The sequence below is a fragment of the Portunus trituberculatus genome, chromosome 14, assembly GCF_017591435.1.
Source record: "Portunus trituberculatus isolate SZX2019 chromosome 14, ASM1759143v1, whole genome shotgun sequence".
NCBI lineage: Eukaryota > Metazoa > Arthropoda > Malacostraca > Decapoda > Portunidae > Portunus > Portunus trituberculatus.
In genome coordinates, this window is record NC_059268.1 from 16,866,684 (window position 1) to 16,894,183 (window position 27,500).

A 27,500-nucleotide genomic window follows, 5' to 3' on the forward strand; every position below is an offset into this window, starting at 1 on the left:
GATGCCTATACCAACTCCTGGTCTTTACACGTAGAATACGACACATTAGTCTTAATCGTGTGAATGACTCTCGTTTGTACTCAAGGGATAAATGTGTTAACGGTATTTCCTGCGTGAGTTGCCGTTGCTGGATTTATTTCTGTGATGTGCGTGGTAAGCTTAGCCGCCCCGACCTCCGCGACTCTAACGTATTTGTCCTCGCAGTCTGCCCAAGAGGTCCAGATGGCAGCCCATGTCACGGTGCTCTACAGAAGACGAAAACCAGGGTCCTTATTCAGAAACGCTCTGCTCTCTTATCACGACGAAAATCGTGGTTTCCAAGAGTGTTTGTTCAGTTAATAATATAGAAATCTTGCCACTTTGTCTCTACAACCATAAAAACACCTTAAAAAACTCGTGTAAATTTAAATAAAGCCCTTTGAAATAGTGGAGTTGAAGCTCAGAAGTGTTTAAGGACACGAGCTCAGGAGTATTTGCCATTTCGTTGATGTCCACCGCCTCGTGCGTTGCCATAAGGACCGTGCACTTCTTATTTGCTGTCAGACTTTACACTGGTGCTATACCCAACCATGTGTAAATTCAGGCCAGTGTTTTGCGCACTCCGAACAAATATTTCACAAGCTTACTGTACAAAGCCGAATTCTGTGTTGGGTTATCGCGGTTTGTAACGGGAGATCTGGCTGGCTGTGGGGTTGTGTCGCAATGGTGGTGAAGACGCGTCCGAGTGTGCTCCCTCCTCCGACGAAAGATTGCGTAACTCCACCAATTCAAGCTGTAGCAGAAGTGTTAAGTGACCGCAGCGTTCATAGTAGTAGTGGTTGTGTTCGTGATTGTGGTTGGTAATTTTGTGATGGTTGATGGAGTAGTTATTAACCCTTCAGTATCATAACAAATTTTCATTTTCTGCTTATCATTAGGTAATTTTAACTCCTTCAGTACCGTGACGCGTTTCCATATTCACTCTGCTTACTATTTGGTGATTATATATAGCTTTTGAAACTCAACTCAAGTGGAGGGTGTTAAAATAGTGAAGACTGTGACCATTACTCTTCTGACCTCCATACACCCTTCCTAATGTCAAGAAAATGGTCTAATCGTACACAAAGCTCAAGGTAAAAATGTATCCCAGTATTGAAGGGGTTAAACAGCTTCATAAACTTGTGGGAAGTAATCTTCTGACATCCATAGATCCTTCCTAATGTCAATAAAATCATCTAATCATACCCAAAACTCCAGGTAAAATTCGTTCCGGTACTGAAGGGCTTAAGTAATAATAATACCAGCAACAGCAGCATTAGTCCTGAAGCTTTTCTTTTTTAGCCATCATGATTGCAATCCGAGAGAAATGAGAGCGGAGAATACGTACTCATATCCCATGCGGTATTAAGGCAACACTTGACTAACTAGACAGAATGAAGCGGCATTGTGTCAGATTCCCCAACGCAATGAAATCCACAAATCCACGCACTGCTGCACTCTCGGCGGCGCTTCGGCCTCGAGAAAGTTAAGCAGAGATACAAACTAGTTGACAACACACACATACACACACACACACACACACACACACACACAACAGCTGCTGAGGTTCAACACATTATGTAACACAATAATTATGATGAAATAGACTTGGCTGTTGGAATGAGAGTAGCGGTGCCCGAGCCTGTGTGTGTGTGTATGTGTGTGTGTGTGTGTGTGTGTGTGTGTGTGTGTGTGTGTGTGTGTGTGTGTGTGTGTGTGTGTGTGTGTAATTCTCTCTCTCTCTCTCTCTCTCTCTCTCTCTCTCTCTCTCTCTCTCTCTCTCTCTCTCTCTCTCTCATTCATAGAATATACCGTGGTCTTTGAACGAATGAGTTATTGAAGAAAATGTATTGATGGATGAGAGAGAGAGAGAGAGAGAGAGAGAGAGAGAGAGAGAGAGAGAGAGAGAGACACACACACACACACACACACACACACACACACACACACACACACACACCGGAAGGGGAATGAACTTGTCTAGCATGGGTGGCATCGTTTTCTCCCCTCTCCACAGTACTTCCGTCCCTCCCTCCCTCCCATTCCTTCTACTTCTCCCTCTCCCTCACCATCCTTTCTTCCCTCTCCCCCTCTCACCTCCCTCCCTTCCTCTCCTTCCTTCCTCATTTCACTCTGTACCTCCTCCTCTTCTTCCTTGTGTTCCCTCCCTCCTTTCCTCCCTCCCTCCCTCCTATCCCTCCTCCCCCCTCCCTCCCTCCATCTATTCGTACTCTCTCCTTATTATGCGTATCATTTTCCTCTTTTTATTGGAGCAAAGGGAGAGAGGAATAAGAAAATGTGTGACACTTTAAATTCTCTCTCTCTCTCTCTCTCTCTCTCTCTCTCTCTCTCTCTCTCTCTCTCTGATACCTACGTTATTTTTGTCGTTATTGTTGTTGTTGTTCTTATTTTTATCGTAATAACGTTGTTGTTGTTGTTTCGTGTTTCGCTCTAATAATAGCACATGTTCTGAGTAATTTCCCAGAATGCATCACTGATATTTTCTTTTCCTTGTCTGTTTTTTTTTTTTTTTTGTTTCGTTCATTTTTTATTCTCATTTTATTTTGTTGGTTTTATTTTGTTTCTTTCTTTCTTTCTTTCTTTCTTTCTTTCTTCAGAGTTTGTGTTTGTGTTTGTGTTTCGTGGTTCCTATTTCCTTTCTTTCTCACTTTCTTTCTTTATCTTTCTTAATTTCTTTCTCTCTCTCTCTCTCTCTCTCTCTCTCTCTCTCTCTCTCTCTCTCTCTCTCTCCTATACCGCTATCATGTTCCTCAAGCGTCGCGTGATAATAATTTGATGTTCCCGCGCCACTTGTCACCAGAAAGGTTAGAGAGAAAATGTACACACAGTTTATTAAAGAATGATAAATATATACATCCAGGAAATTATCAGATCTTCTTTTTACCTCTTCCTGGTTTTCTTTGAGCAGTTCACACACACACACACACACACACACACACACACACACACACACACACACACACACACACACACACACACACACACACACACACACACACACACACACACACAGGTTAATAAGGGAGGAGTTACAAAGTTAATTAGCTCAAGGTGAGAGGTGGAGGGTAAAGGTGAGAGGAGGAGGAGGAGGAGGAGGAGGAGGAGGAGGAGGAGGAGGAGGAGGAGAAGGGGGAGAAGAAAACAAGTGTACAGGTGTTACTTTAATAGGCGGAAATCCACTTCTTTCTTCCTCCTCCCTCCTCCCTTATTTTACGAGGAGGAGGAGGAGGAGGAGGAGGAGGAGGAGGAGGAGGAGGAGGAGGAGGTGGTGGTGGTGTGCAAGAGGCCGTCTGTCTTTGCGTAATTGCTGTTAATGAGATCAGCCTCATTTTCCACGTCATTTGCTTCGTGAATGGTGGTGGTGGTGGTGGTGGTGGTGGTGGTGGTGGTGGTGATCATGAGTTAAGATCACGATCATCCTCCTCTTCATCTACCTTTTCTTTCTTTCTCTAATATTTGTCTTTCTTTCGTCTTGTCGTCTGCCTTCATCCAGTAACAGACAGGTGTGTGTGTGGTGGAGATGGATGGCAGGTGTGTGTGTGTGTGTGTGTGTGTGTGTGTGTGTGTGTGTGTGTGTGTGTGTCCAAGGGATCAAAAGTACTCCTTCACCACTTTTAAACAATAAATAAGGTGAGAGATAGGAAAAAAAAAAAAAAATACCGGATGTAAAACTAGGTCATGGAATCTCTCTCTCTCTCTCTCTCTCTCTCTCTCTCTCTCTCTCTCTCTCTCTCTCTCTCTCTCTCTCTCTCTCTCTCTCATCTCGTGACAACCCTTTCCGTCATTCACTCTTAATTATTGTGCCATTATTCACTTGTTTCCCATCAACACAGGAGGAGGAGGAGGAGGAGGAGGAGCGGAAAGGGATGTGATGTGGTGGAAGGGCGTGGCTCGTGTGTTTATGTAAAGACCTGGTGTTTGGGGGAATAGGTTATAGTGTGTGTGTGTGTGTGTGTGTGTGTGTGTGTGTGTGTGTGTGTGTGGGAAGAGGGCGATTGTGTGATTTTGTTGTCATTGTTTGTTGTTGATTGTGTTGTCACGCGGGAAGGAACCTCGACCATACACACACACACACACACACACACACACACACACACACACACACACACACACACACACACACACACACACACACACGAGCTTGTTGGCATCGTATTCCTCGTCGTGTAAAATAAGAGGGTCGACAACATCACAAGCAGGTAATGAAGCAAGGCGTCAGCCACACATACATATTCAAACACCCCCGTCAGGCGCCGTGCTAATCAGGGCATCCAGTGTCGCGTTGGGGATTGTGAGGCAGGGATATTATAGCTACTGTCTGTCATTTCACCACGGAGAGGACTCAGGGTAACTTGACCTACGCTTCTCTCATTTACTACTAAGGGAGAACTTACGTTATTTATTTATTTTTGGTTTAATGATGTGTATTTAAAATTTGATTGTAATTTGATGTTATAGCTACTCTGTCACAACATAGAGGACTCAGGATAACTTGACCTACGCTTCTCTCATTTTCTTTGCTCATTACGTTATTTTTCGATGTTCATAATTTGTGTCTGAAATTTGATTAGTTTCAATGCCATGGTTAAAACTGAATTTCTCTCGCTGAATAGAAACAACAATCCAGACAACTCTTTCTTCTTCTCCTAACTCTATTGGAATGAGTTTTACTGAGTATCTACACGTTATTAGTATTATTATTATTATTATTATTATTATTATTATTATTATTATTATTATTATTTTTTTTTTTTGGGTGGGTTTGATCACTTCAGTACTGGGACGCATTTCTACCACAAGTTTTGGATGTGATTAGACGATTTTATTTACGTTAGCAAGGGTTTATGGAGGTTACTATTTTATTCCCCACATGAGTTCCTGAAGCTGTATAAAATCACCAAATAGTGAGCAGAATGAGTACGTAAATGCGTCCTGGTACGGAAGGGGTTAATAATTTCTGTACGTGAGATTTAATTAGTTTCAGTGCCTTGGTTAAAAACTTAATTTCTCTCACTGAATCAATACAGAAATCCAGACAGCTGTTGCTTCTTCACCTAACCCTCGTCTAGTTTATTGGAATGGGTTTTGCTAAGTCCATTATTGATCTCGTATAAAGTTAGGCCTTTTGAATAGTCTCCATCACTTTGTCCTCCTTCCACCCCCGTCCTCTTTGTTAAACTTTATTGGCTGCTGCTTTACTAAGAACCTTATTGATCTCCCATAAAGTTAAGCCTTTTGAATCGTCCCCGTCATTTCCCCCTCTCGTCTGCTGAGCCTCTGTAGTACTTTGCCTTCTGAGCGAGTGTGGGCGTTGTGTTTGGAAATGTTGTCACGGTTTCCTTAGTCGCGTAAATATGTGCAAGTTTGATTTAGAGGACTTATCGTGCTTGTCGTCAGCTTAACCTCTTCAGTACTGGGACGCATTTTTACCTTGAGTTTTGGATATGATTAGACGATTTTGATACATTAAGAAGGGTCTATGGAGGTCAGAAGATTAATAGGTAGGGTCTTCACTATTTTAATCCCCACATATGTTTCTGAGGCTGTATAGAATCGAATAGTAAGCAGAATAGATATGAAAACGTGTCATGGTGCTGAAGAGGCTAATGAACTTTACTACAGGATGGCTCATTACTCATCCTTATCTTGTGAATTTTGACTTAGTTTTTAGTTGCATGTTGGAAATATTTCCCGGGCCATGAGTATTCACGCTTGCCTTGATGCACTCTGGAGCGGTCTGTCTTCCAACGCTTTTTCACCTTTGTACAATTAGGATTCGTTCAGCGGAGGAGTATTAAGAATCCAGGAGCTAAATTGGCTTATTCCCTTTACGGCTCCCCAGGCCAATATATTTTTTTTCCTTCAAGCGCTCCTCCCGTTTTTAATCTTTTCTAGCCAGCGTTTTCATGCCCCGGGCCAATTTCATCTTCGTGTAAAAAAATGAAAAGCAAAGAAGATTCCTGAAGGTAATGATGATATTAAAATGAATCGATCAGCAGTGTATCCTCAGGCTCTGGAGATCACGTAACTGCCTTGACTTGCCTGCGTCAGAACTCGTACCAAATTTCTTCGGCTCATGTTCTGAAACCCTTAGCTCTCTCAGTACGTCAGTGTGGTCAGTCCTGTTCATATGAGTGTTATTCTTGGTGATGACGTAAAATTCTTGTTCAACTACTGCTAGAATGGTAAAAATGCTATTAAAAACTCCACTACACTTTATTATTAGAGAAAGGGTAAGAAATGTAGGAATAATCTTACTCACCAAGCCGCCGTGTTGGAGTGGTGTTAAGGCAGCAGCTGTTACTCTTTGTACTTAAAAAAAAAGGGAAGTATAAAAACAATAGGAGTATAAGGCAGAGTTTCAGAGGCACGGCAAAAGTCCCGGGCAGCGCTTGTTGTTTGTTAACTGTAATAGTGTTGCTTACTCTTTTGAAAATTTAGAAGAGTTATTTGTCGCGGATAAAATGACAGTCATTTGTCTGAAGCGTGTGAGTGTTGTGTTATTTGTCGAGAACATTCAACCGTTGCTTTTTATTGCAGGAACACACGCTGTCCACACACACACACACACACACACACACACACGAGAAAATAACACCTGTACAGAATATTATGAACACTTACACCCTCGCCTCACCTCACCACACACCACTTCCTTATGCCTCTTCCTCCATTCCTAATCCTTTCCTGCCTCCCCAGCCTCCCCTCCCTCTCCTTCAACCCTAATCTAGTCCTACTCTCGTTCCTTTGTCGTTATTTCCACGTTATCACTAACAAAAGATGTACAAGGATGGAAATGTGTGTCTTCTAATATTTTGTACCTTTGAGTTTGAGTTAATGAACACGGTGCAATTTTGATACATTGGGAAAATATAAAATTGAGAAGATAAAATGAAAATTGATGTTTTTTTTTATGAGGGAAAGAAGAATAAGGTATTACTCAAGTGCATTTGTGTTTAAAAGTCAATAAATACTGTGCAGTTTTGAAACATTGGGAAAATATGAAAGTAATAAGATGAAATGAAAACTGATATACAAGTTTTTTTTTCATGAGTGGAAAAAGAATAAGGTATCACTCACGTGCATTCATGTGTTCACCTTTACGTATTTCTGAAAACATTTCCTTATGAATTTCAGAATTTTATTTTATATTTTGAACTGTTTGATCTTGTGTGTGTGTGTGTGTGTGTGTGTGTGTGTGTGTGTGTGTGTGTGTGTGTGTGTGTGTGTGAACTAAAGCCACTTTGTCGAAATAAGTGTTTGGTTTCCTTTAACTGGTTTTCTAGAATTGAGTTATTCTTTATTGCCTTGCCTTTCCTTTTTCTCTATTTTACTTCCTGCTCTGAGAGGAAGAGTCGAGCGATATATGTTTTTTCTCTCTCCCCACGCTTGGCAAATTCACAAATACATAGAAACACTAAAAAAAAAAAAAAAAAAAAAAAAAAAAATGCACATATTTATTCTTGCAAATCATTCCCAGAATTTGTTGGTTTATTTTACCTTTCAAATATCGAGAGAGAGAGAGAGAGAGAGAGAGAGAGAGAGAGAGAGAGAGAGACAGAGACAGAGAGAGAGAGGTAATAAGTAGTAAAGGTTATTCGTTCTACTTTAGTTATTACGGTTATTTGGTTATTTGAATGAATCTACTGCAAAAAACACGCATTATTACAGCTTGTATTTCCCGTTACTGACTTCCGTTACTCCACTCATTCCACATTCCTTGGTGAACATGCCAATCATTCCTATTTACCGAGGTCACGTACACTCACTGCCAATTCCTCTAGCTGTCCTCATTACTGCCGCCTCTTAACGTGTGTCCTTCCTGTTAGTACCCCTAATTACTGCAGATGTTTCGTGTGTTGCTTTTTCTCCTTAATTACCATCCACAGTCACTGACCCCTGACTGTTTCCTGGTATTGTGTTACTGTATAACGTGTTCTCTCATTATTCACATTATTAACACTTCATTATGACTCTTATGTGCTTCCTGGGCTGTGTGGATAATATATGTCGTGTGTGTGTGTGCGTGTGTGTGTGTGTGTGTGTGTGTGTGTGTGTGTGTGTGTGTGTGTGTGTGTGTGTGTGTTTTATTTTCCGATTGATGTATTCTTTATGGATTGGTTGAAAGAGAGAGAGAGAGAGAGAGAGAGAGAGAGAGAGAGAGAGAGAGAGAGTCGTTATCGTATCATCTCACGTGCAGAGTTAAAAATTCAATGTTTATATTTTTGCAGTAGTGAAATAAAAATGTACCGCTTTTTTATTTCCTTACTTCTCCTTTGGTTTATTTATTTCATCTAATTCAACGTGGCGTGCTTAATTTTCAAAAGTTATTAATGTATGTGAGTTTCCTTTCCTGTATGTTTATAATCCCCAACGCAGTTTTTTCCCTCTCTTTTTTACAATCCTGTTTTATTCTGCTACGTGTTCTCACTACATATGCTGTATATATTTTTATGAGTGTTAATTCCCCCTTGTTCTTATTATTGCTGTAGACTCGTGTGTGTGTGTGTGTGTGTGTGTGTGTGTGTGTGTGTGTGTGTCGGTGCTTTTGTCCAGGTATGCATGAAAGTTTTCCATTTACAGAGCAGGTGTTGTATATTAATTAAGTAATTATCTCCCTCCCTCTTTTTTGCATTTGCTCTGGTCTAAGCATTCTCCCTGTGTCGATCTATCTATTTAAATTGCATGTGTTATCTCTCTCTCTCTCTCTCTCTCTCTCTCTCTCTCTCTCTCTCTCGCTCTCGCATCCACACACCCACCCAGCATCTCGTCTCGTGAAGGAGTAATCCATTAAATCACCTTGTTTCTCCCCCATCCACTCTCCGCTCCTTCGTTCCCTTCGTGCTAAATCTCTTCCACAAATACACGGCCTGGGTTCTCTGTCCTCTCAAACACTGCTGAGCTATCTTGCCTTTTTCTCTTCTCATCGCTCCGCTGCCTATGCTTTCCTGTCAAGCTGCAGAGGACAAGTAGAAGCAGGAGGACGAGTAGAAGCAGGAGCAGGAGGAGGAGGAGGAGGAGGAGGAGGAGGAGGAGGAGGAAGGAGAATAGATTAATAGTTGAGCTTTTTTTTTCGTAGAATCGGGACCAGGAAGGTGAAAGAATGTAATCTCTGTCGAAAATTCATCCGTATTTCAGCTTCTGGTTCTTCCCTTGCGCTGTTTCGTACGAATTTTGCGCCAGACTGATTTTACCGACGAGCCTTTTTCGCTGAGGAGGAGGAGGAGGAGGAGGAGGAGGAGGAGGAGGAGGAGGAGGAGGAGGAGGAGGAGGAGGAGGAGGAGGAGAAGGAGGAAAAGGAGGAGAAGGAGGACAAGAAGGGAGAGGAGGAGGAGGAGGAGGAGGGGAGGAGGAAGAGAAGAAGGAGGAGGGCGTCAGATTGAAAGAGAGGCGAAGAAGCAGCAGAAGGATCAAGCGAAGAACCTGCAGTAGTAGAAATTGCAGCAGAAACAGTACTAGTTATAGAAATAGCAACGTCAAGTAGGATAAGCGATATAAAGGATTATTTTCGTGTATGCATTGTTTACTCTCTCTCTCTCTCTCTCTCTCTCTCTCTCTCTCTCTCTCTCTCTCTCTCTCTCTCTCTCTCTCTCTCTCTCTCTCTCTCTCTCAGGGTACGCCGGTTCCAATGTCACCCAATGATGTTCATTAAGCAATTATATTCCCTCTGGTCGGCATCACACACACACACACACACACACACACACACACAGACAGAGACAGAGACAGAGACAGATGTAGAATGCTGGGAATATTGAAATAATGTATGAAAAGTGTGTGTGTGTGTGTGTGTGTGTGTGTGTGATGGGTGGGGAGAGGGCTTTGTGCGTGCTTGCGTGTTTGCGTGCTTACTTTGTTTACGTAGAGATAAGCTCCGGGTAAACTCTCTCTCTCTCTCTCTCTCTCTCTCTCTCTCTCTCTCTCTCTCTCTCTCTCTCTCTCTCTCTCTCTCTCTCTCTCTCTCTCTCCTTGCAGATCAATAAGTCAATCGAGGACATCGGAAAACCTTTACATTTTAGTCAAAGAAAGACAAGTGTAATCCGTCCATCCTTTTTCCCTCCCTGCGTCCTTCCCTGCTTCCCTCCTGCCTTCCTTCCCTCCCTGCCTCCTTCCCTCCTGCCTTCCTTCCCTCCTGCCTTCTTACCTCCTTCCCTCCTTCCCTCCTTCCTCCTCTCCTTCCTCATTCTCTTTTTCCTCTTCCCTTCAACCTTCCTTACTTCCTTCTTATCTCTGTTCGGTGTATTTTTTTTTTTCATTCGCCTTCTCTTTCCACAGTCTCTCTCTCTCTCTCTCTCTCTCTCTCTCTCTCTCTCTCTCTCTCTCTCTCTCTCTCTCTCTCTCTCTCTCTCTGTCTTCATTTCAAGAGGAGGGAGAAGAAACGAGAGAAAAGTCGAAAATCCATTGCCTCAGATTTTTGTTTCTCCTTTTCTTCTTTTTTCGTCTATTTTTCCTTTTGTTTTCGTTTCTTTTTGAGAGGAATAGTCAAGGGTGAAGGAGAGAGAGAGAGAGAGAGAGAGAGAGAGAGAGAGAGAGAGAGAGAGAGAGAGAGAGGGAGGAGAAGCAGGGGAAGGGGTGATTGAGAGAGGGAGGGATGGGGGAGAGGCAGGAGATTGAGAGAGAGAGAGAGAGAGAGAGAGAGAGAGGGGGAAGGAGAGGAGATGAAGGCGTAGGAGAGATTAAGGGGGGAGGGCAGGGTGGGGGTAATTTCCGGCAAAGCAGAAGACACGAAAGGAGATGGAAAGCGGAGAAAGAGAGAGAGAGAGGGAAAGGGAGGGAGAGAGACTGTGGGAGGGAGGAATGTGGACTCATGGATAGAAGGGAGAAAATGGAGGGAAAAGAGAAGAGAAACTTTCCTTTGTTTGTTATTCCTCCACTTCCCCCTCCTGGAGCAGTGGAAGACCGGACACAGCAACGGCAATGAGTGGTAGGGAGTGAGAGCGGTGGATTGGTGGTACATAAGTGGTGTACTGTAGGGTCATCACTTGGACCTTATCTCTCTCTCTCTCTCTCTCTCTCATCTCCCCTTGTATTTAACCCTTTCAGTACTGAAACGCATTTTTCCCTTGGTTTTTGGGTGTGACTAGACGATTTTATTTGCATTAGGAAGCGTCTATAGATGTCAAACGATTAATGGCCAGAGTCTTTGCTATTTCAATCCTCCACATAAATTTTTGAATCTGTATAAAATCGCCATATAGTAACCAAAATGAATATGAAAACGTGGCATGGAACTGAAGGGGTTAATTGATATCGACTACTGTATCACCAGGAAGAGAATATCTGAGTCAACGTACGGCAGATAGAGTACAAGTAAACATGAACCACGGTATTAGTTTTGTCTTGCCTGTCTCTGCCATCGATTTAAACACGTGAATGGGAAGTTAATGTTGGGTGAATTACACGCATTGTCAAGCAGCGGACATAATGGGACATGGCCTGGTTTTGAAGGCAGACTAAGAGAGATCTTTTGAGTCAGTGATATCACGTAACTCGGAAACCCAGCCACTGGCGTACGAAAGTAGCTAGAACAGGCAATGCATTCTGAACTTCTCTTGTAAAAATCTCAGAATATGAAGCAGAAAAAAAGGCATTTGTAACATATTTAATTTTCCTTTATATCTGCATCAATCAGGCATTACTCTCTCTCTCTCTCTCTCTCTCTCTCTCTCTCTCTCTCTCTCTCTCTCTCTCTCTCTCTCTCTCTCTCTCTCTCTCTCTCTCATTATTTAGAAATTCAATAAAAGCAAAAACCCGAAATACCTTAAATTTTTCACTAAGGTAAGGAGAAAGGGGAGCAGATGAGGACAGGAAGATGAAATGAGAGGAAAAGGAGGAGGAGGAGGAGGAGGAGGAGGAGGAGGAGGAGGAGGAGGAGGAGGAGGAGGAGATGGAAAGGAAGGAGAAAATAAAAGAGAAAAGAAAAGAAAAAAAAGGTGACGAGAAGAAGAAAGACAAAGAGGAGGAAGGGGAGGAGGAGAAGGAGAGAAATAATAAAGAAGAAAATGAAAAAGGAAAAAAAATGAAGGGTAAAGAGAAGAAGAAAGAGAAGATGAATGGAGGCAAAAAGGAGGTGGAGGAGGAGGACAAGGAGGAGGAGAAGGAGGAGGAGGAGGAGGAAGGGAAAGAGGAGGAGGTGGAGAGTGGTGGTTGTATGTAATGTGGTTTTGTGTAGAATTTTAATGGACGGATTGACGGAATGATTACCTACAATCCATGCCCAGTGTTACGTTGCGTGTTGAAAAGAGCCGAGTGTTCTCTTAGGGTTTCTCGTTACACCATGTCGATATCGTTCACACACACACACACACACACACACACACACACACACACACACACACACACACACACACACACACACACACACACACACACACAGAGAGAGAGAGTCAGCAAAGTTATTGTATTTTTTTTCCTTTTCGTCTTTTGTTTTAATTTTTTTGTTGCATCTACTCGTATCTTCGACTATTTTTGTATACTCTCTCTCTCTCTCTCTCTCTCTCTCTCTCTCTCTCTCTCTCTCTCTCTCTCTCTCTCTCTCTCTCTCTCTCTCTCTCTCTCTCTATTACGGGTGGCAGGAGTCTACAAGCCGTGTTTAATCTCCTACAGCAACGTAGGTAGTCAGCTAATGAATCATCAAATATTCAGGTGAACATAGTCTCGTCCTTTCGTCTCTTTCTCTCCTGCCTTCACTCTCTCCCCAGCTTTTTCCCTGTCTATTTTCTTCGCCACTTTTCATTTCTTTCATTCCAAGCTTTTATCATTTTCTTTTTTAAGTTTTGTTTAGTCCTGTCTTGTTTGTCTGTCTGTCTGTCTGAGGAGAAGGAAGAGGAAGAGGAGGAGAGAGAGAGAGACAATGAAGCAGAAACAGAAAGAGCAAGAGAAAAGAAGTAGATGAAGAAAAGAAGGGAGGAAGGAAGAAATGGAGATGACGAGCAGGATTAAGCCAGTGTGTTCATCTCATTACATTTCATCCTCTGAGTTTCATTCTGGTTCACTGACACGGGGACAAATAAGTGAGAATTAGAGGCATTTCATAGCCATAGTGACACGCAAGACAGAGACAGAGAGAGAGAGAGGGAAAGGGGGAGGGTGAGGAAGAGGGTTTGAAGAGGGGACAAAACTTTTAAGAGCGAGCGAATGTGAGGAAAGGGGAAGGTAAAAATGTGTAAGAGAGCTTGAAGGAGTGAAGGAAAGACTGATTAAAGAAGAGATGAAAAGAGAGAAGGAACAGGACGACGAGGAGGAGGAGGAGGAGGAGGAGGAGGAAGAGGAAGAGATGAAAGAAGGAAGGATGAATGAATATTAAAATTAAAAGGAAAACGTTATGGAAGGAACGAATGAAGGACACAGAGAGAGAGAGAGAGAGGGAGAGAGATTACTGAGCACCATCACAAAGACAAGGTTAAGTACAAAGGAGACACTGGAAGGAAGAAAGTGAGAAAGGAGAGCAAAGTAACAAATTGAGATTACATTTGAAGATAAGGAAAAGTGAGATAAGACAGATCATGAAAGTCTTGTTTATTTTTTCTATTTTTTATCTCCTTTTTTAAATTTCAGGAACGTGTCATTGTTTTCTAATGTTTGGGTCGTGTGTGTGTGTGTGTGTGTGTGCGTGTGCATGTGCGTGTGTGCGTGCGTGCGTTCATTCATTTTTCCTGATCCTACTGAAGCCTAAGAACTGCACGTGTCATGTAGAGAGAGAGAGAGAGAGAGAGAGAGAGAGAGAGAGAGAGAGAGAGAGAGAGTCAGAGTCAGTTTCCAATGATCTGGGTGAAAGAAAACAGGGATTGTGCGAAAACCTTTTAGAAGAGGAGGAGGAAATGGAAGAGAAGGAGAGAGAGAAGTAGGAAGAGGAGGAGGAGGACGAGGAAGAAGACAAAGAAAACGAAGCAGAAGAAGAAGAAGAAGCAGAAGAAGAAAACGATGAAGACTATGAAGAAGAACAAGAAGAACAAGAACAAGAGGAAGAAGAAGAAATAAAAAGACAATGAAGAAAAAGGAAGAAGACAATGAAAAAAGAAAAAGTGCAAGAAGAAAAAGAAGAAGAAGAAAAGTCACGAGTGATGTCGATGGTTTGATGGATGAAAGGATGGATGGATGGAGTGGCCGGTATGAATGGTGTAAGTAGATGAGTGTAAATGGATGGTCAGTGCTGGTGTTCTCGGTGGTGTGGGTGGATGATGGGTGGATGGTTAAGGAGTGGCTTGGATGGAGAGGCATGGATGGGTTGGGTTGCCAGATGGGGTTTCAGAGTCACTTGTTTTAAGTCGCTCGCTCACCTGTGTCACGGAAGCTTAATTAATTACCTGCCACTCTTAATTTGCATGTTTTTTCCTGTATAGCGTTTGCATCTCTTCCTTTTTTTAATACGAGTTTTTTTGTTAACCTTTTCAGTACTGGGATGCATTTTTACCTTGAGTTTGGGTATTATTGGACAATTTCATTTACATTAGGAAGGGTCTATGTCGGTCCAGAAGATTAATGGCTAGAGTCTTCACTATTTTAATCCCTACATAAGTTTCTGAAACTGTTTAAAATCCCCAAAGAGTAAGCAGCATGTATATGAAAATGCGTCATGGTACTGAAGGGATTAATATACTGATGTGAACTACGTGTGCTTTTTACTGTGATTATAAGTTACAGTAAATTAAAGAAAAAATGAAGGTAACCAGAGAGGAAGCAGCATTTAGTTATAGAATTTTTAACTTTATTTCTCATTTCGTTCCTCTTGACTTTCGTATCCTCTTCATTATACTTTTTCCTCCCGCCTGACACTTATTTCTGAGTTATTCTTCGGATTTTGGCAGCGACGTATTTGTCACAACTGCGCCATCTCATTAACAGAAGAAGGAAGTTTTGTTCTTGATCTTCGCCCGCCTTATGCTCATTATTTCGCTTTTAGTTCATCATTAGGACTTCCTTTAATGAGACTGTGATATGGATGATGCTAATTATATTCCGGTTTACTTCCGTCTTTCTTTTGTATTTCTCTCGTGTCTTTATTTTCTTGTACGTATTTCCCTTCGCTCTCGTGTCTTATACAGTAAATCATTCTCGCTTGTCTTGTTTTATATTCTTCAGTTAAAGTTTTGATATTGTCTGATTTAGAATTCTTTGTCGTATGTTTATTTTTTTTTTTTATTTTTACACGTGTTTCCCCTGGTCTGTCTATCTGTCTGTTTTTCTGTAAGTCTGTCTCTCTCTCTCTCTCTCTCTCTCTCTCTCTCTCTCTCTCTCTCTCTCTCTCTCTCTGCCTTAATTCTATGTGGTCATTCGTATGCAAGTTAATTCGTATGTATATGCGCACCGCCACTCGGCTTGAGAGAAGGTGACCGCCGAGTCCTAAGCGGGTTTTGGTCGATCTGGGCAGTTGTGACTATGTGGGTTTTCTTCCCCTTCCGCAACACATTAACTCGCATCTCGCTCAGTGTCCTCTTTTTCCAGCATTCTGTTTCCCATTTTCTGTAGTGATGATTCCTCAGAGTGCACGGGTGGATAAGCACGGTGCATTTACATTCCAATTTGCTTACCTTCCCATACTCTGGTTTTGGTGCCCGCGATGTGCCTCAGTGCGGTGGTCTTTAGCGCAGGAATTGATGAGGTGAGAGGCGTGAGGAGCGACAAAGGTTGGCAGGAGTGTTGGGAAAGGAACCCTTGACTGGACACAAGATTCAGGCTTTGGCAGTACTTAAGGGTGACGGAAGCTGAAGTGCACCTGTTTGGATTTGTTTTGCCAGAGCAGTACGTCAGTTAAGATGATTGAAAGGGATATTCGGTATTTTCCATTACGTAGAAAATATCTGGCACTATGTACATGTTAACCTCTTCAGTACGCGTTTCCATATTCACTCTTACTGTATAGAAAATTTATACAGCTGCAGAAACTTGTGTGGTGATTAAAATAGTGAAGAATCTGGCCATTAATCTTTGCACATCCAATGACCCTTCCTAATGTAAATAAAATCATCTAGTCACACCCAAAACTCATGATAAAAGTGCGCTCCAGTACTGAAGGAGTTAATACTACGAGTCATAACAACAGTGAATTTGATGGCATTCGAAAACTGTACGAACTTAGATAAACATGCGGCTGAGGAAAGACACATTTAGTTAAAGAGGACTGACGTGGCATAAGCTAAGAGTGTTTTGTTGATTTCTATTCGTGGTCAATTAAGTGTGGTAGTGGTTGAAGTATGTGTCTCAAGGCATAGTAAATATCTGATAAGGGGAGCAAGCCAAGTAGAATGACTACCGTGTAGAGCGCCAGACACGTCACCACCACACACGAGAGAGAGAGAGAGAGAGAGAGAGAGAGAGAGAGAGAGGAGGGGTAGGCACATAATCAACATTGACTTTATGCAAAATTTCCTTGCATTATGTAAACGCAAGCACACACACACACACACACACACACACACACACACACACACACACACACACACACACACACACACACACACACACACACACACACACACACACACACACACACACACACACACACCTTATTAGAGTAAAAAAATGAAACAAAACCCCGTTGATAGAATAAAATTAGAGAAATGTGAAGAAACAATAGAAAAAAATAGGAGAGAGAGAGAGAGAGAGAGAGAGAGAGAGAGAGAGAGAGAGAGAGAGAGAGAGAGAGAGAGACCTTGATCAACCACAAACAAAGAAAACGACTTGCCCTCCCCATCTTCTCCTTCCCTCCCTCCTTCCCTCCCTCCTCCTCCTCCATTTCATTCCTCGAAGACGGTTTTAGTAAATCTAGTCTAATGATTATTACAGTGTCTTGGGCAAATAAATGCTAATATCATAATCACTGTCAGGGAGAGCCAGTGAGAGGGGGAGAGAGAGAGAGAGAGAGAGAGAGAGAGAGAGAGAGAGAGAGAGGGACATAGATACCAAACTCTCTCTCTCTCTCTCTCTCTCTCTCTCTCTCTCTCTCTCTCTCTCTCTCTACATCCCTTCATCCCTGGTCATTATTTTCATCTTTTATTTTTCTTACTTCTGTCGCGGGAAGGAACTGGTCCAGGTCCCAAACGGAATTAATGCTGGGTCCCTTTTTGTCTGTAATTGAAGGGATTATTGATAGTAAAGAATAGGTTAGGGATCACCGAGGCCAGTGGTTTGACTGCGAGTTATTGGGGCGGTGGTGGTGGTGGTGGTGGTGGTGACGTAATCTTCGGTAATTAGGTTGGCGATTAGAAATGTGGTAGTTTTGTAAAGGAAATGTATTAGATTCTCTCTCTCTCTCTCTCTCTCTCTCTCTCTCTCTCTCTCTCTCTCTCTCTCTCTCTCTCTCTCAGAAGGAAAGTCAAACTCCCCGATCGAGATTGTCCAAGACACGCGAAGTCTGAAATTATTCTATTAATCCTTTCAAAGTTTGCTGATGTGAGGACATGGAGGAAGGAAGACGGCTTGGAGAAGGAAGAAAAGGGGAGGAGGAGGAGGAGGAGGAGGAGGAGGAGGAGGAGGAGGAGGAGGAGGAGGAGGAGGAGGAGGGAAAAGGACAATGATAGGATAAGAAGAGATGATGACTTGTCTAGATAATACCAATTCTCTACCAGCTCTACCACCCCACTACTACTACTACTACTACTACTACTACTACTACTACTACTACTACTACTACTACTATTGATGATTTAGTAGCAATTAAATAACTTGCAGTAGAGAGAGAGAGAGAGAGAGAGAGAGAGAGAGAGAGAGAGAGAGAGAGAGAGAGAGAACTCCTCCGGTCACTTCACTAGATATTGGCAGTCAGCAGTGGGCAGTGAGGAAGTTGCGGGTGCCAGCCTTCCCCCTGTCTCTCCCTTCCTCTCCCTCTCTCCCACGTCCCCCTCTCCCTCCCACTACATGATGCCAACACCCAACAAACCAACAACACCTGCACTCCCACGCCCCTCTCCTCTCTCTCTCTCCTCTCTCCCCCTCCTCCTCCATCCCATCATCACTCTCCTCTTCCTCTTCCTCTTTGCACATTCACACTCACTGAAACTACGATTATATTAATTCATATCACGTAGAGAGAGAGAGAGAGAGAGAGAGAGAGAGAGAGAGAGAGAGAGAGAGACGCTATCTAGGTTTAGGGTTAGTGAGGTCACTCGAGATATTGACCCAAGAGCCAGGAGGAGGAGGAGGAGGAGGAGGAGGAGGAGGAGGAGGAGGAGGAGGAGGAGGAGGAGGAGGAGGAGGACGTAAGTCTGTGGTTCTGAGATTTCTGAGTCTCTCTCTCTCTCTCTCTCTCTCTCTCTCTCTCTCTCTCTCTCTCTCTCTCTCTCTCTCTCTCTCTCTCTCTCTCTCTCTCATGGCCTCATCATAACCTGGGAGTGTTCATGCACGTAAGGTCCGGATTGCACTATTGTGATTGCCCTCCTTCACCCTTAGAGCTCCTTTCATAAACACGGGAGGGAGGGCGGGAGAGGGAGGGATGGAGGTGGGGGAAGGGTAGGGACGGAGGGGCCAGGTCAGCTGATTGGAGGCGACGTGCAAACAAACAGTGACGTCACGAAATGTGTGTGTGTGTGTGTGTGTGTGTGTGTGTGTGTGTGTGTGTGTGTGTGTTGGGGTATTTTTTTTCTCCATTCGTACATTCTTCCTTGCTTCGTATTTTCCTTGTTCTCCTTTTTCTTTTTCTTTTTTCATTCCTTTACGTTCACTGATGCAAGAGATTCAGGATAGTGGTTATGTAAAGGGGAGGGGTGGTGGTGGTGGTGGTGGTGGTGGTGGTGATGGTAGTTTTTTTTTCTTATCTTTAACGTTGTCATAGTCACCAACATCCTCTTCCTTCTCCTCTTTCTCCTCTTCCTTCTCCTCTTTCTCCTCTTCCTTCTCCTCTTCCTCCTCCTTTTCCTCCTCCTCCTCCTCCTCCACCTCCTCCTCCTCCTCCACTTTCTAGAGATTGTTTTTTCTTGTTCTTAACGTCGCCGAAGTCATCAACATCCTCCTCCTCCTCCTGCTCCTCCTGCTCCTTCTTCTTCTTCTCCTGCTCCTCCTGCTGCTCTCTTCTTCTTCTTCTCCTGCTGCTCCTTCTTCTTCTTCTTCTTCTTCTTCTTCTTCTTCTTCTGCTGCTCCTTCTTCTTCTCCTCCTCCTGCTCCTCCTCCTCCTCCTCCTCCTCCTCCTCCTCCTCCTCCTCCTCCTCCTTCTTCTTCTTCTTCTCCTCCTGTTCCTCCTCCTCCTCATCCTCCTCCTGCTGCTCCTCCTGCTGCTCCTCCCTTCTTCTTCTTCTCCTCCTGTTGCTCCTCCTCCTCCTCCTCCTCCTCCTCCTCCTCCTCCTCCTCCTCCTGCTACACACAAACAAGTAAGCATATCGTCTAGGGAAAGAGACCCTCCCTTAGTCCGTCAGTTTTTCCCTCGCGTCTGTCTATTCCTTCTGGTCTCCCTGTCTTGCCTTTTGAAGTGGGACCCGTCGTAGCGTATAGAAGACCAGCTTGGAGGGACCACGCGGCTTATCTGGCGGCGGGTGCGTGGTAAGCTTGGTGGTCTTTAGAAATGCCGGCAGAATCTTAGGGTTTCTCCTCAGCTAAATAACACCGTGCTTACTATAGCAGGAGAAGGCTAAGCTAATCAAGAAGTCACTCCTATCATCCGTGTGTCCTCTGAGGTGTGGATTGGTAATAAGAAACGTAAGAAAGGGAAGGAAACTGCAAGAAAACACGTGCTACTCCCTGTATTAAATCTCTCTACCTATTTTCATCTCTCGTCTTTATTTATCTAATCGTCCTAACATAAATTAGTGTTCTCAATGTTCATATCACCTGAATTTTGTCGTATGTAAAATATTTCCTATCAGTTTATCACTTTATCTGTTATCCTTCGAAAATATCTATAGGAAAAGAAGGCAAAACAATAGCCACGTTTTTCGAAAGGGTATTTGGGCATCATTTTAAACTGAGAGGAATCCACGTTGCTTTAATATACTTGAGTGTAATGGTGGACGCACAAAAAACAGCATTGAGGATAAGGAAACACCACCTCGACTTTCTGGCCCATATTCTGAAACGCTTTGCTCTCTCACCATCACTACTTTCCAAAGGTTTCAGTTCAAGATACTCGTTTTTTGGGTATTTTTATGGTTCTGGTGATAGAGTGGCAAGATTTCTAGTTTATCTAAAAGAGAAACTGTCTTGGAAACTCGGCTAGTTGTCTCTATGGCCTTGGAAAATTGTCGTGGTGAGAGGGAAAGCCATTTCTGAATACGGACGTCTCACTCACACTCTCAAGCAGCTGCCGCCTCGAGAACCTTTCATCCCAACGCCTGACACAGCGAGGCAGACTGCAGGGCCGGGGCAGTGGGAGGGAAGACTCGTGGTTCTGTTGTAAATTGGAGTGTGCTTGTACCAGTGTCACCCTCGCTACTTGATTCCGTCACAGAAGATCCGGGTGACTCTCTCTCTCTCTCTCTCTCTCTCTCTCTCTCTCTCTCTCTCTCTCTCTCTCTCTCTCTCTCCTGTACCTGAGTGTACGTGCTTCAACACACGGGCCTTCTTGACTAGTTCCTCCTCACTGCTTTACACTGAAGGTTGAGTTTCGTTACGCAAGAAACCTCACAGACCCCACCATTCCATCCCCTCAGCCCTCCAGTCTTACCCTACTCCCTCACCAGCCCTCCACAGCACTCCCAGATCCCGAGGTCCCCAGTGCCCCAACCCTCCCACAGCCGGTGCCGCAGCTGCCGGTCATGTGGCCAAGCACGCGACAGTGTGGGGAGTTTGTGCTCAGAATTTACTCAGCCCAGCAGTGTTACCTGTAATTTACTTGCCGCCTCAGACCACACCTGAAATTTAGCTTCCTCGAGTGTGCCTTCTGAAATGTGATATACCGTAGTGGTTCCCTTGTGCTTCTTTCCGCGTGTTCACAAAGAGTACACGACGCGGGAAGGTTTAGTGAAGGGGTTAAGGTAAGAAATAGAAGAACATGTGTGTAGACTTGTGCATTAATTGTGTTTGGAGCAAGTACAGAAGGTTCGTGTGCTCCTCTTACCTGCAACAACAATAATAACGACAACAGTAACAACAACAACAACAGCAGCAACAACAACGACAACGAGAAAACTAAATCTAACCTTCCAATTTACTCCTTCAAGACTAATACCGTTGCCTATAAAGAATCTCTCTCTCTCTCTCTCTCTCTCTCTCTCTCTCTCTCTCTCTCTCTCTCTCTCTCTCTCTCTCTCTCTCTCTCGCGATATGTCGCATCGAATTGTACCAAGGAACTAAAAATAATGAAAAAACTTGTTTCTTTATAAAATCACATGAGATGAAAATTCAATGACGATGTTATTTTCCTCTCTCTCTCTCTCTCTCTCTCTCTCTCTCTCTCTCTCTCTCTCTCTCTCTCTCTCTCTCTCTCTCTCTCTCTCTCTCTCTCTCTCTCTCTCTCTCTCTCTCTCTCTCTCGCTTGGATGTCTTGCATGACTGGAGGTTGTGAAAGTGGACAGGAGGAACATGTAAAGGAGGAGGAGGAAGAGGAGGAAGAGGAAGAAGAGAAAGGTGATGGCAAAGAAGTGGTAACATCATCATCATCATCATCATCATCATCAACAATTTGTATTTTTATATCACGATGATCAGCCTCAGGAATCAATCGTCACGCTGCCCAAGAGGCGGAATGGAACCCTCACTTATCCATGAGGTCGTGTCATACAAACAGACAGATGCATGGGAGATGATGGCGTGCACTGTGGTTGTGGGTATCAGTGCCATGACTCAAGAACAAAATCTTTATTTCAATTATTTCGCTGTATTGACTCGTATTATGTAGATTACTATTGAAATGACAGGTTATCGTGTAATATTAACTATATTTAGAACACTCTTTCACCTTCTTATTTTTTCACAGGGGTAATTGAAGTGACACGATTCTTTTTACATACAACAAAACGTTTACTTCACTTGTTTCGCTGCATTGACTCGTATTATATTATGTAGATTCCTATTGAAGTGACAGATTATCGACTAACATTATATTTAAAACACACCTCCACATTCTTACTATTACACAGGTGTAGTTGAAGTGATACGATTTTTTTTTTACATGGTTTAAATAACAATCCGCATTCTTACTATTTCACAGGGTTAGTTGAAGTGACACGATATATTTTTAAATGGTTTAGATACAAAAAATTGCCAACATTTCTATTTATTAATCCCTTTAGTACCATGATGCTTTTCCATTTTCGTTCTGCTTACTATTTTGGTAATTTTATAGAGCTTCAGAAACTCATGTGAGGGACTGAAATAGTGAAGACTGTGCCATAAATCTTCTGACCTCCATAGACCGTTCCTAATGTTAAGAAAATGGTCTAATCGTACACAAATCTCAAGGTAAAAATATATCCCAGTACGGAAGAGGTTAATGAGAAAAATACTCTTGAAAATCTGGCCAATTATCTCAGTGATCGTGGAAGATAATTGAAAGAGAGCAAAGCGATTCTCAAAACGGATTATAGAGTCCTATTTCACCGTGTTTAATTGAGTACTACTGTTTATATATTAATGAGAAAAATGATCTTGACAACACGGACAATGATCTCTGTGGCCGTGGAAGATAATTAAAAGAGAGCAAAGCGATAGAGTCCTACTTCGCCGTGTTTCGTTGAGTACTACATTGTCTTTCCTGTAGGAGGAGAACCATTACTGCTTTTGATATTCCAAGCGAGGCTGAGGCGAGTGAGGGAACGCTGATGAGATTACTCCAATACCATGCAGTCAAAATATCTCTTTACGTGTTCAGTGTCATGTTTACTTTTATATCCGATAATGTTTACAGTTTTGAATGACACACACACACACACACACACACACACACACACACACACACACACACACACACACACACACACACACACACACACACACACACACACACACACTTCTTTCATTTCTTGGTCTCAGATTTTTTATTTCCTATTCTTGGTTACAAACGGCTTCCCTTTTCACGAGTCGAGATTGAAGAACATCTGTCACTTGCTTGCCCAGGAACAGCGGAAGAAAAATTGTGTATTGAACGTGGAAATTCGCGTCTTTACACACACACACACACACACACACACACACACACACACACACACACACACACACACACACATAGGTAAAGAATAGCTTGAAACATATAGCTCATTGTGTGTGTGTGTGTGTGTGTGTGTGTGTGTGTGTGTGTCTGCTCCCCACGATATAAGCTGCCTGGTGGTTGGCTTCTCTCCCTTTCTTTTTCAGCATTTTTCCTCCGTTCTTCCCCCTCATTTTTTTCCTCCGGGTGGAATATTAATCACGTTAATTAATTAAGTAATTTATTTATGGGTAAATTTCTTTTTTTTTTTTCCCCTTTTTCGGACGATGTGATTTCCATGATACGACTTCCCCTTCTCCTTTTCCTCCTTTTCTTTTTCCTTTCCTCCTCTTTTCTCTTGTTTCCCCTTCGTCGTATTTCACTTTCCTATCTTCCTTCTTTTGTCACTTTTCTTCAGGTCTTTTCTTTTATTTCCGTTTTCTCCATCGTTCGCTTATTTTTTTCCCTCTTATCTTCCTCCCTCCTCCTCTTCTTCCTTCTTTAAATATATATTATCTAAGGAACGTCCACTTTCCCTCCCTCTCCATCCCTCTCTCCTCCTCCTTTCCTTCCTCCTTTTCATTCATCACCTGCGGTTTTTATTTTCCCCCTCCAGAATATTAATCAAAGTCGAGGCCTATTTCCCACTCCATTCTCGCCTTCCGTCCCATACACTGACCTCCCTCCTCCTCCTCCTCCTCCTCCTCCTCCTCCTCCTCCTCCTCCTCCTCCTCTTACTTCTCTTCCCTCGCCGCCTTAATCCCTCTTCACTCTTATCTTGAAGAGCCCAATTACTTGTGGACAGCCTGGCGCTCTCTCTCTCTCTCTCTCTCTCTCTCTCTCTCTCTCTCTCTCTCTCTCTCTCTCTCTCTCTCTCTATTTTACATCTTACACTTTTCTGATGCCACTATTATTATCATTAACATCATCATAATGATCATCACCACCATCATCGTCATCATCATCGTCATCGTCATCGTCATCATCTCTCCTCACTAGATGGATTGTTGTGGTGATAACGCTTCTCTTCTCTCTCCTTCCACCGGCTCATTCATAAAAGCGTGAGGCAATGGTATGAATAAACGACAAACCCTTCAGAGAGGCAAGAGGCGAGCTGTTCGTCGAGACACTCCACTCACTTCATCCTCAGAAATGCTGGGATGTCTCTGTTTTGTTATTCATTTCACTGTCTTCCCCAGCCGATGATTCCTTGTTGGTGTTACGAGAGATAGAATTTGACTGGGACTTCTAAACATTCTGTCTTGTCTCTTACATGCTCTATTGGAAATTATAGGGATGAATTCTGTTTCCTTTTTGCTTGTGATTTTGACGATTCTGCTTCATTGATAAGAAAAACACTCAAAATAGGACTGATAATCTCTTAGCTCTCTGGAAATGTTCTTAGTGAAAGAGCGTATGTGGTTTTCACCCCTTCAATACTGAGACACATTTTTACCTTGATTTTTGTATATGATTAAACGTTTTTTATTTGCATTAGGAAGGGTCTGTGGATGGTAAAAGATTAACGACCAGAGTCATCACTGTTTTAAACACCACACAAGTTTCTGAAGCTGTTTGAAATCGCCAAATAGTAACCAGAATGAATATGAAAACGCGGCATAGTGCTGAAAGGATCAAGATTTTTGTTCATTTTGGTATAAATAGTCAAGAGATTTTCCCCGATGTGCATATTTTCATGAAAGTAATGGCCAAGTAATTCAGCGTTCGTAATTTCCTTCGAGATATTTACTCTGTACCGTGAGAAGAATTATAGAAGTTGAATTAGCCATCACTTCCAAGGAAATAACCTGACGAGGGGCGGGGAGGGCTAAGGGATGACCGGAGTTTAATGCCTTGCTGCCTGGGAACTCCTTCGCCGCGTATTGACCACACCACTGAACTCTTTCTAAAAAAAAAAATATCGATAATGAAACTCCTCTAGTTCACGTTTCGTCTTGTGGGGAATTACATCGACTATTCAGCTAAACCTTCTATTCCCATTATTTCTATACAATCCTTTAGGCACTTTATACTAAGATACGTTAATTAGTCTTGTCTTTCTGTGTTTCCGTCTCTCTGTGCTCTCTGTGTTACCAATAGACAACAAAAGCAATGCAAGAATTAAAGGAGATTTTACATTTATCAGACAAAATCCACACACACTCATTGTCTTTTGTGAATCAGGGACATCAAACAAAGACAAGCAGACTGACTTATCCTGTTACGAGGCGGACATTAATAGACGGACAGACGGACGGACAGATAGACAGACAAGCAAACACGCACATTCGCTGTATGTTACGTATAATTATTGCATCCGTGTGGACTTGTGTATTATTTACGTTGCATCATGCTAATTAACTGTTTCTTTTTCCCTCAGGTGAGCGGGAAGATTACGCTACACTGACTTCCGTGAGTTATATGTATGTGTGTGTGTGTGTGTGTGTGTGTGTGTGTGTGTGTGTGTGTGTGTGTGGGAAAACTGTGTAAGTCTACGGGCATTCAACGACACATTTGAGTTTCTACGCCCCTGTGAGCCAAAGAGACAAAGGTGAAGCTACAAAGCGAAGCAAATATGGTATAGAAGGAAATGTGCACAGGATAAACACTCTTGTACCTCCACTACCTGATTAATGCATGCAATTAATTCATACTTTTTTCTGGCTACGTGTTTTGTGTTGTTTATGCTTTGAATTATTGAGAGAAGGGTGGCTGGAGAGTTTAAATTACTGTTCTGAAAGGAGGAAGGAGGAGGAGGAGGAGGAGGAGGAGGAGGAGGAGGAGGAGGAATAAGAGAAAGGAAAGGAAGAAAGAGGATGAGAAAGATGAAGATTATAAAGGGTGGAAACAATTATACAAAACCGGGGAGGGAAAATATAAGACTGGTCGATTGTCCTCTTTCCTCCTCTTCCTGACGGACCCCTGCTCGTTAGGGAAGGTTTGTCGTTTAGAAAAGGAGGAGGAGGAGGAGGAGGAGGAGGAGGAGGAGGAGGAGGAGGAGGAGGAGGAGGAGGAGGAGGAGGAGGAGGAGGGAGAAGTAAGAAAAATAAAGAAGAAAGTAGTTATAGCAGTAGTAGTAGTAGTAATGGTAGTAGTAGAAAGAAGAGTAATGGTGATACTACTACTACTACTACTACTACTACTACTACTACTACTACTATAATAATAATAATAAGAGTGTTAACAATGATAGGGACAATTACACGTATACATCATAATATTCAGTGTGTGTGTGTGTGTGTGTGTGTGTGTGTGTGTTGTCGAGTTTCTTTGGCTACGTATCTCATCACCAAAGCACAACAGCAGCAGTAGCAGTCCTTACAGTACGTACAAACAAGCATCAATACGTGGTTGCATTTACTAGCATAACATTGCAGGAAGATCATGTTTGTGTTTCTCATTCCAGAAGTTCTTTGATTTCACTGGCAGGAGGAAAAGTGGGATATTTTCATGCACTTAATGAGGAAGAACAGAAAAAAGTTAATGAGAACAATGAACATTTTCTCTTATTTTTTATTTTTTTTCCAGCGTAACCAGTTTTATTTACATCATTTGGAGCGAACGGTGATGTTTATGTTACTTGTAATATACTGAAGTGAGAAATGGCAAGTCAAGTATATAAAAAGCTAGACAAGTGCTTCTTTATATATTTTTTTTTCAACATAATTTCTTTTTTCACCATTGTGTTGAGTGGCTGCGGGAATTTGTGTGGGTAGAAATGATTATAATAGAGTTACGTTGTACTTCTGATGACGAGGGGTGCGTGTCTCAGTTGGGAATACATGGCTTAGAGAGAGAGAGAGAGAGAGAGAGAGAGAGAGAAATTATCTGTCAACTAGATTACTACATAAAACATTCCCTTTTGCTATGGAATTACTGTTAAGACTACTCTCTCTCTCTCTCTCTCTCTGTATCTGTGTGTGTGTGTGTGTGTGTGTGTGTGTGTGTGTGTGTGTGTGTGTACTCCTTTCTTCCTCCCTTTTCTTCCTTTCACCTCATCAGGCCTCGTCCCTTTGTGGGGTGACGGCTGCCTCTCGCCCTGAGTAGCAGCGCCTCACCAAGGGACCAGGGCAGCGAGAGTTACAGTAGCAAGGAGAATGTAGGAGTAACATCTAATTTTTGTTCTCTCTTACTCTTGTGTACCAAAGCTCTCGAATTTTACCTTCCTTGTATTTTCGGCTTGTTACTTTTTCTTTTTCGTTTCTATATTTTTTTTACGTTTATTTTTACTGCTGGTGTGGTAAACGTTTTATTCTTTCTATTTTTTTTCTATTATTTTTTAGTATCTTCTTTAACCTGTTGCGTGTTTCTGTCTGTCTGTTTCTGTCTGTTTAGCTTTTGTCTGTCTCATCAAGTCGGTGGCAATGGTGGAGTCTTATTATATGTCTGTCAGTCTGTCTGTGTCTGTCTG

The 27,500-nt window shown here is 42.7% G+C and overlaps 1 protein-coding gene across 5 annotated transcripts in view; it reads left to right on the forward strand.

Annotated features, from left to right (window-relative positions):
• Positions 1 to 27,500, forward strand: part of LOC123503362 (alpha-mannosidase 2-like) — a 402,577-nt gene that overhangs the window by 69,725 nt on the left and 305,352 nt on the right. The window lies entirely within an intron of this gene.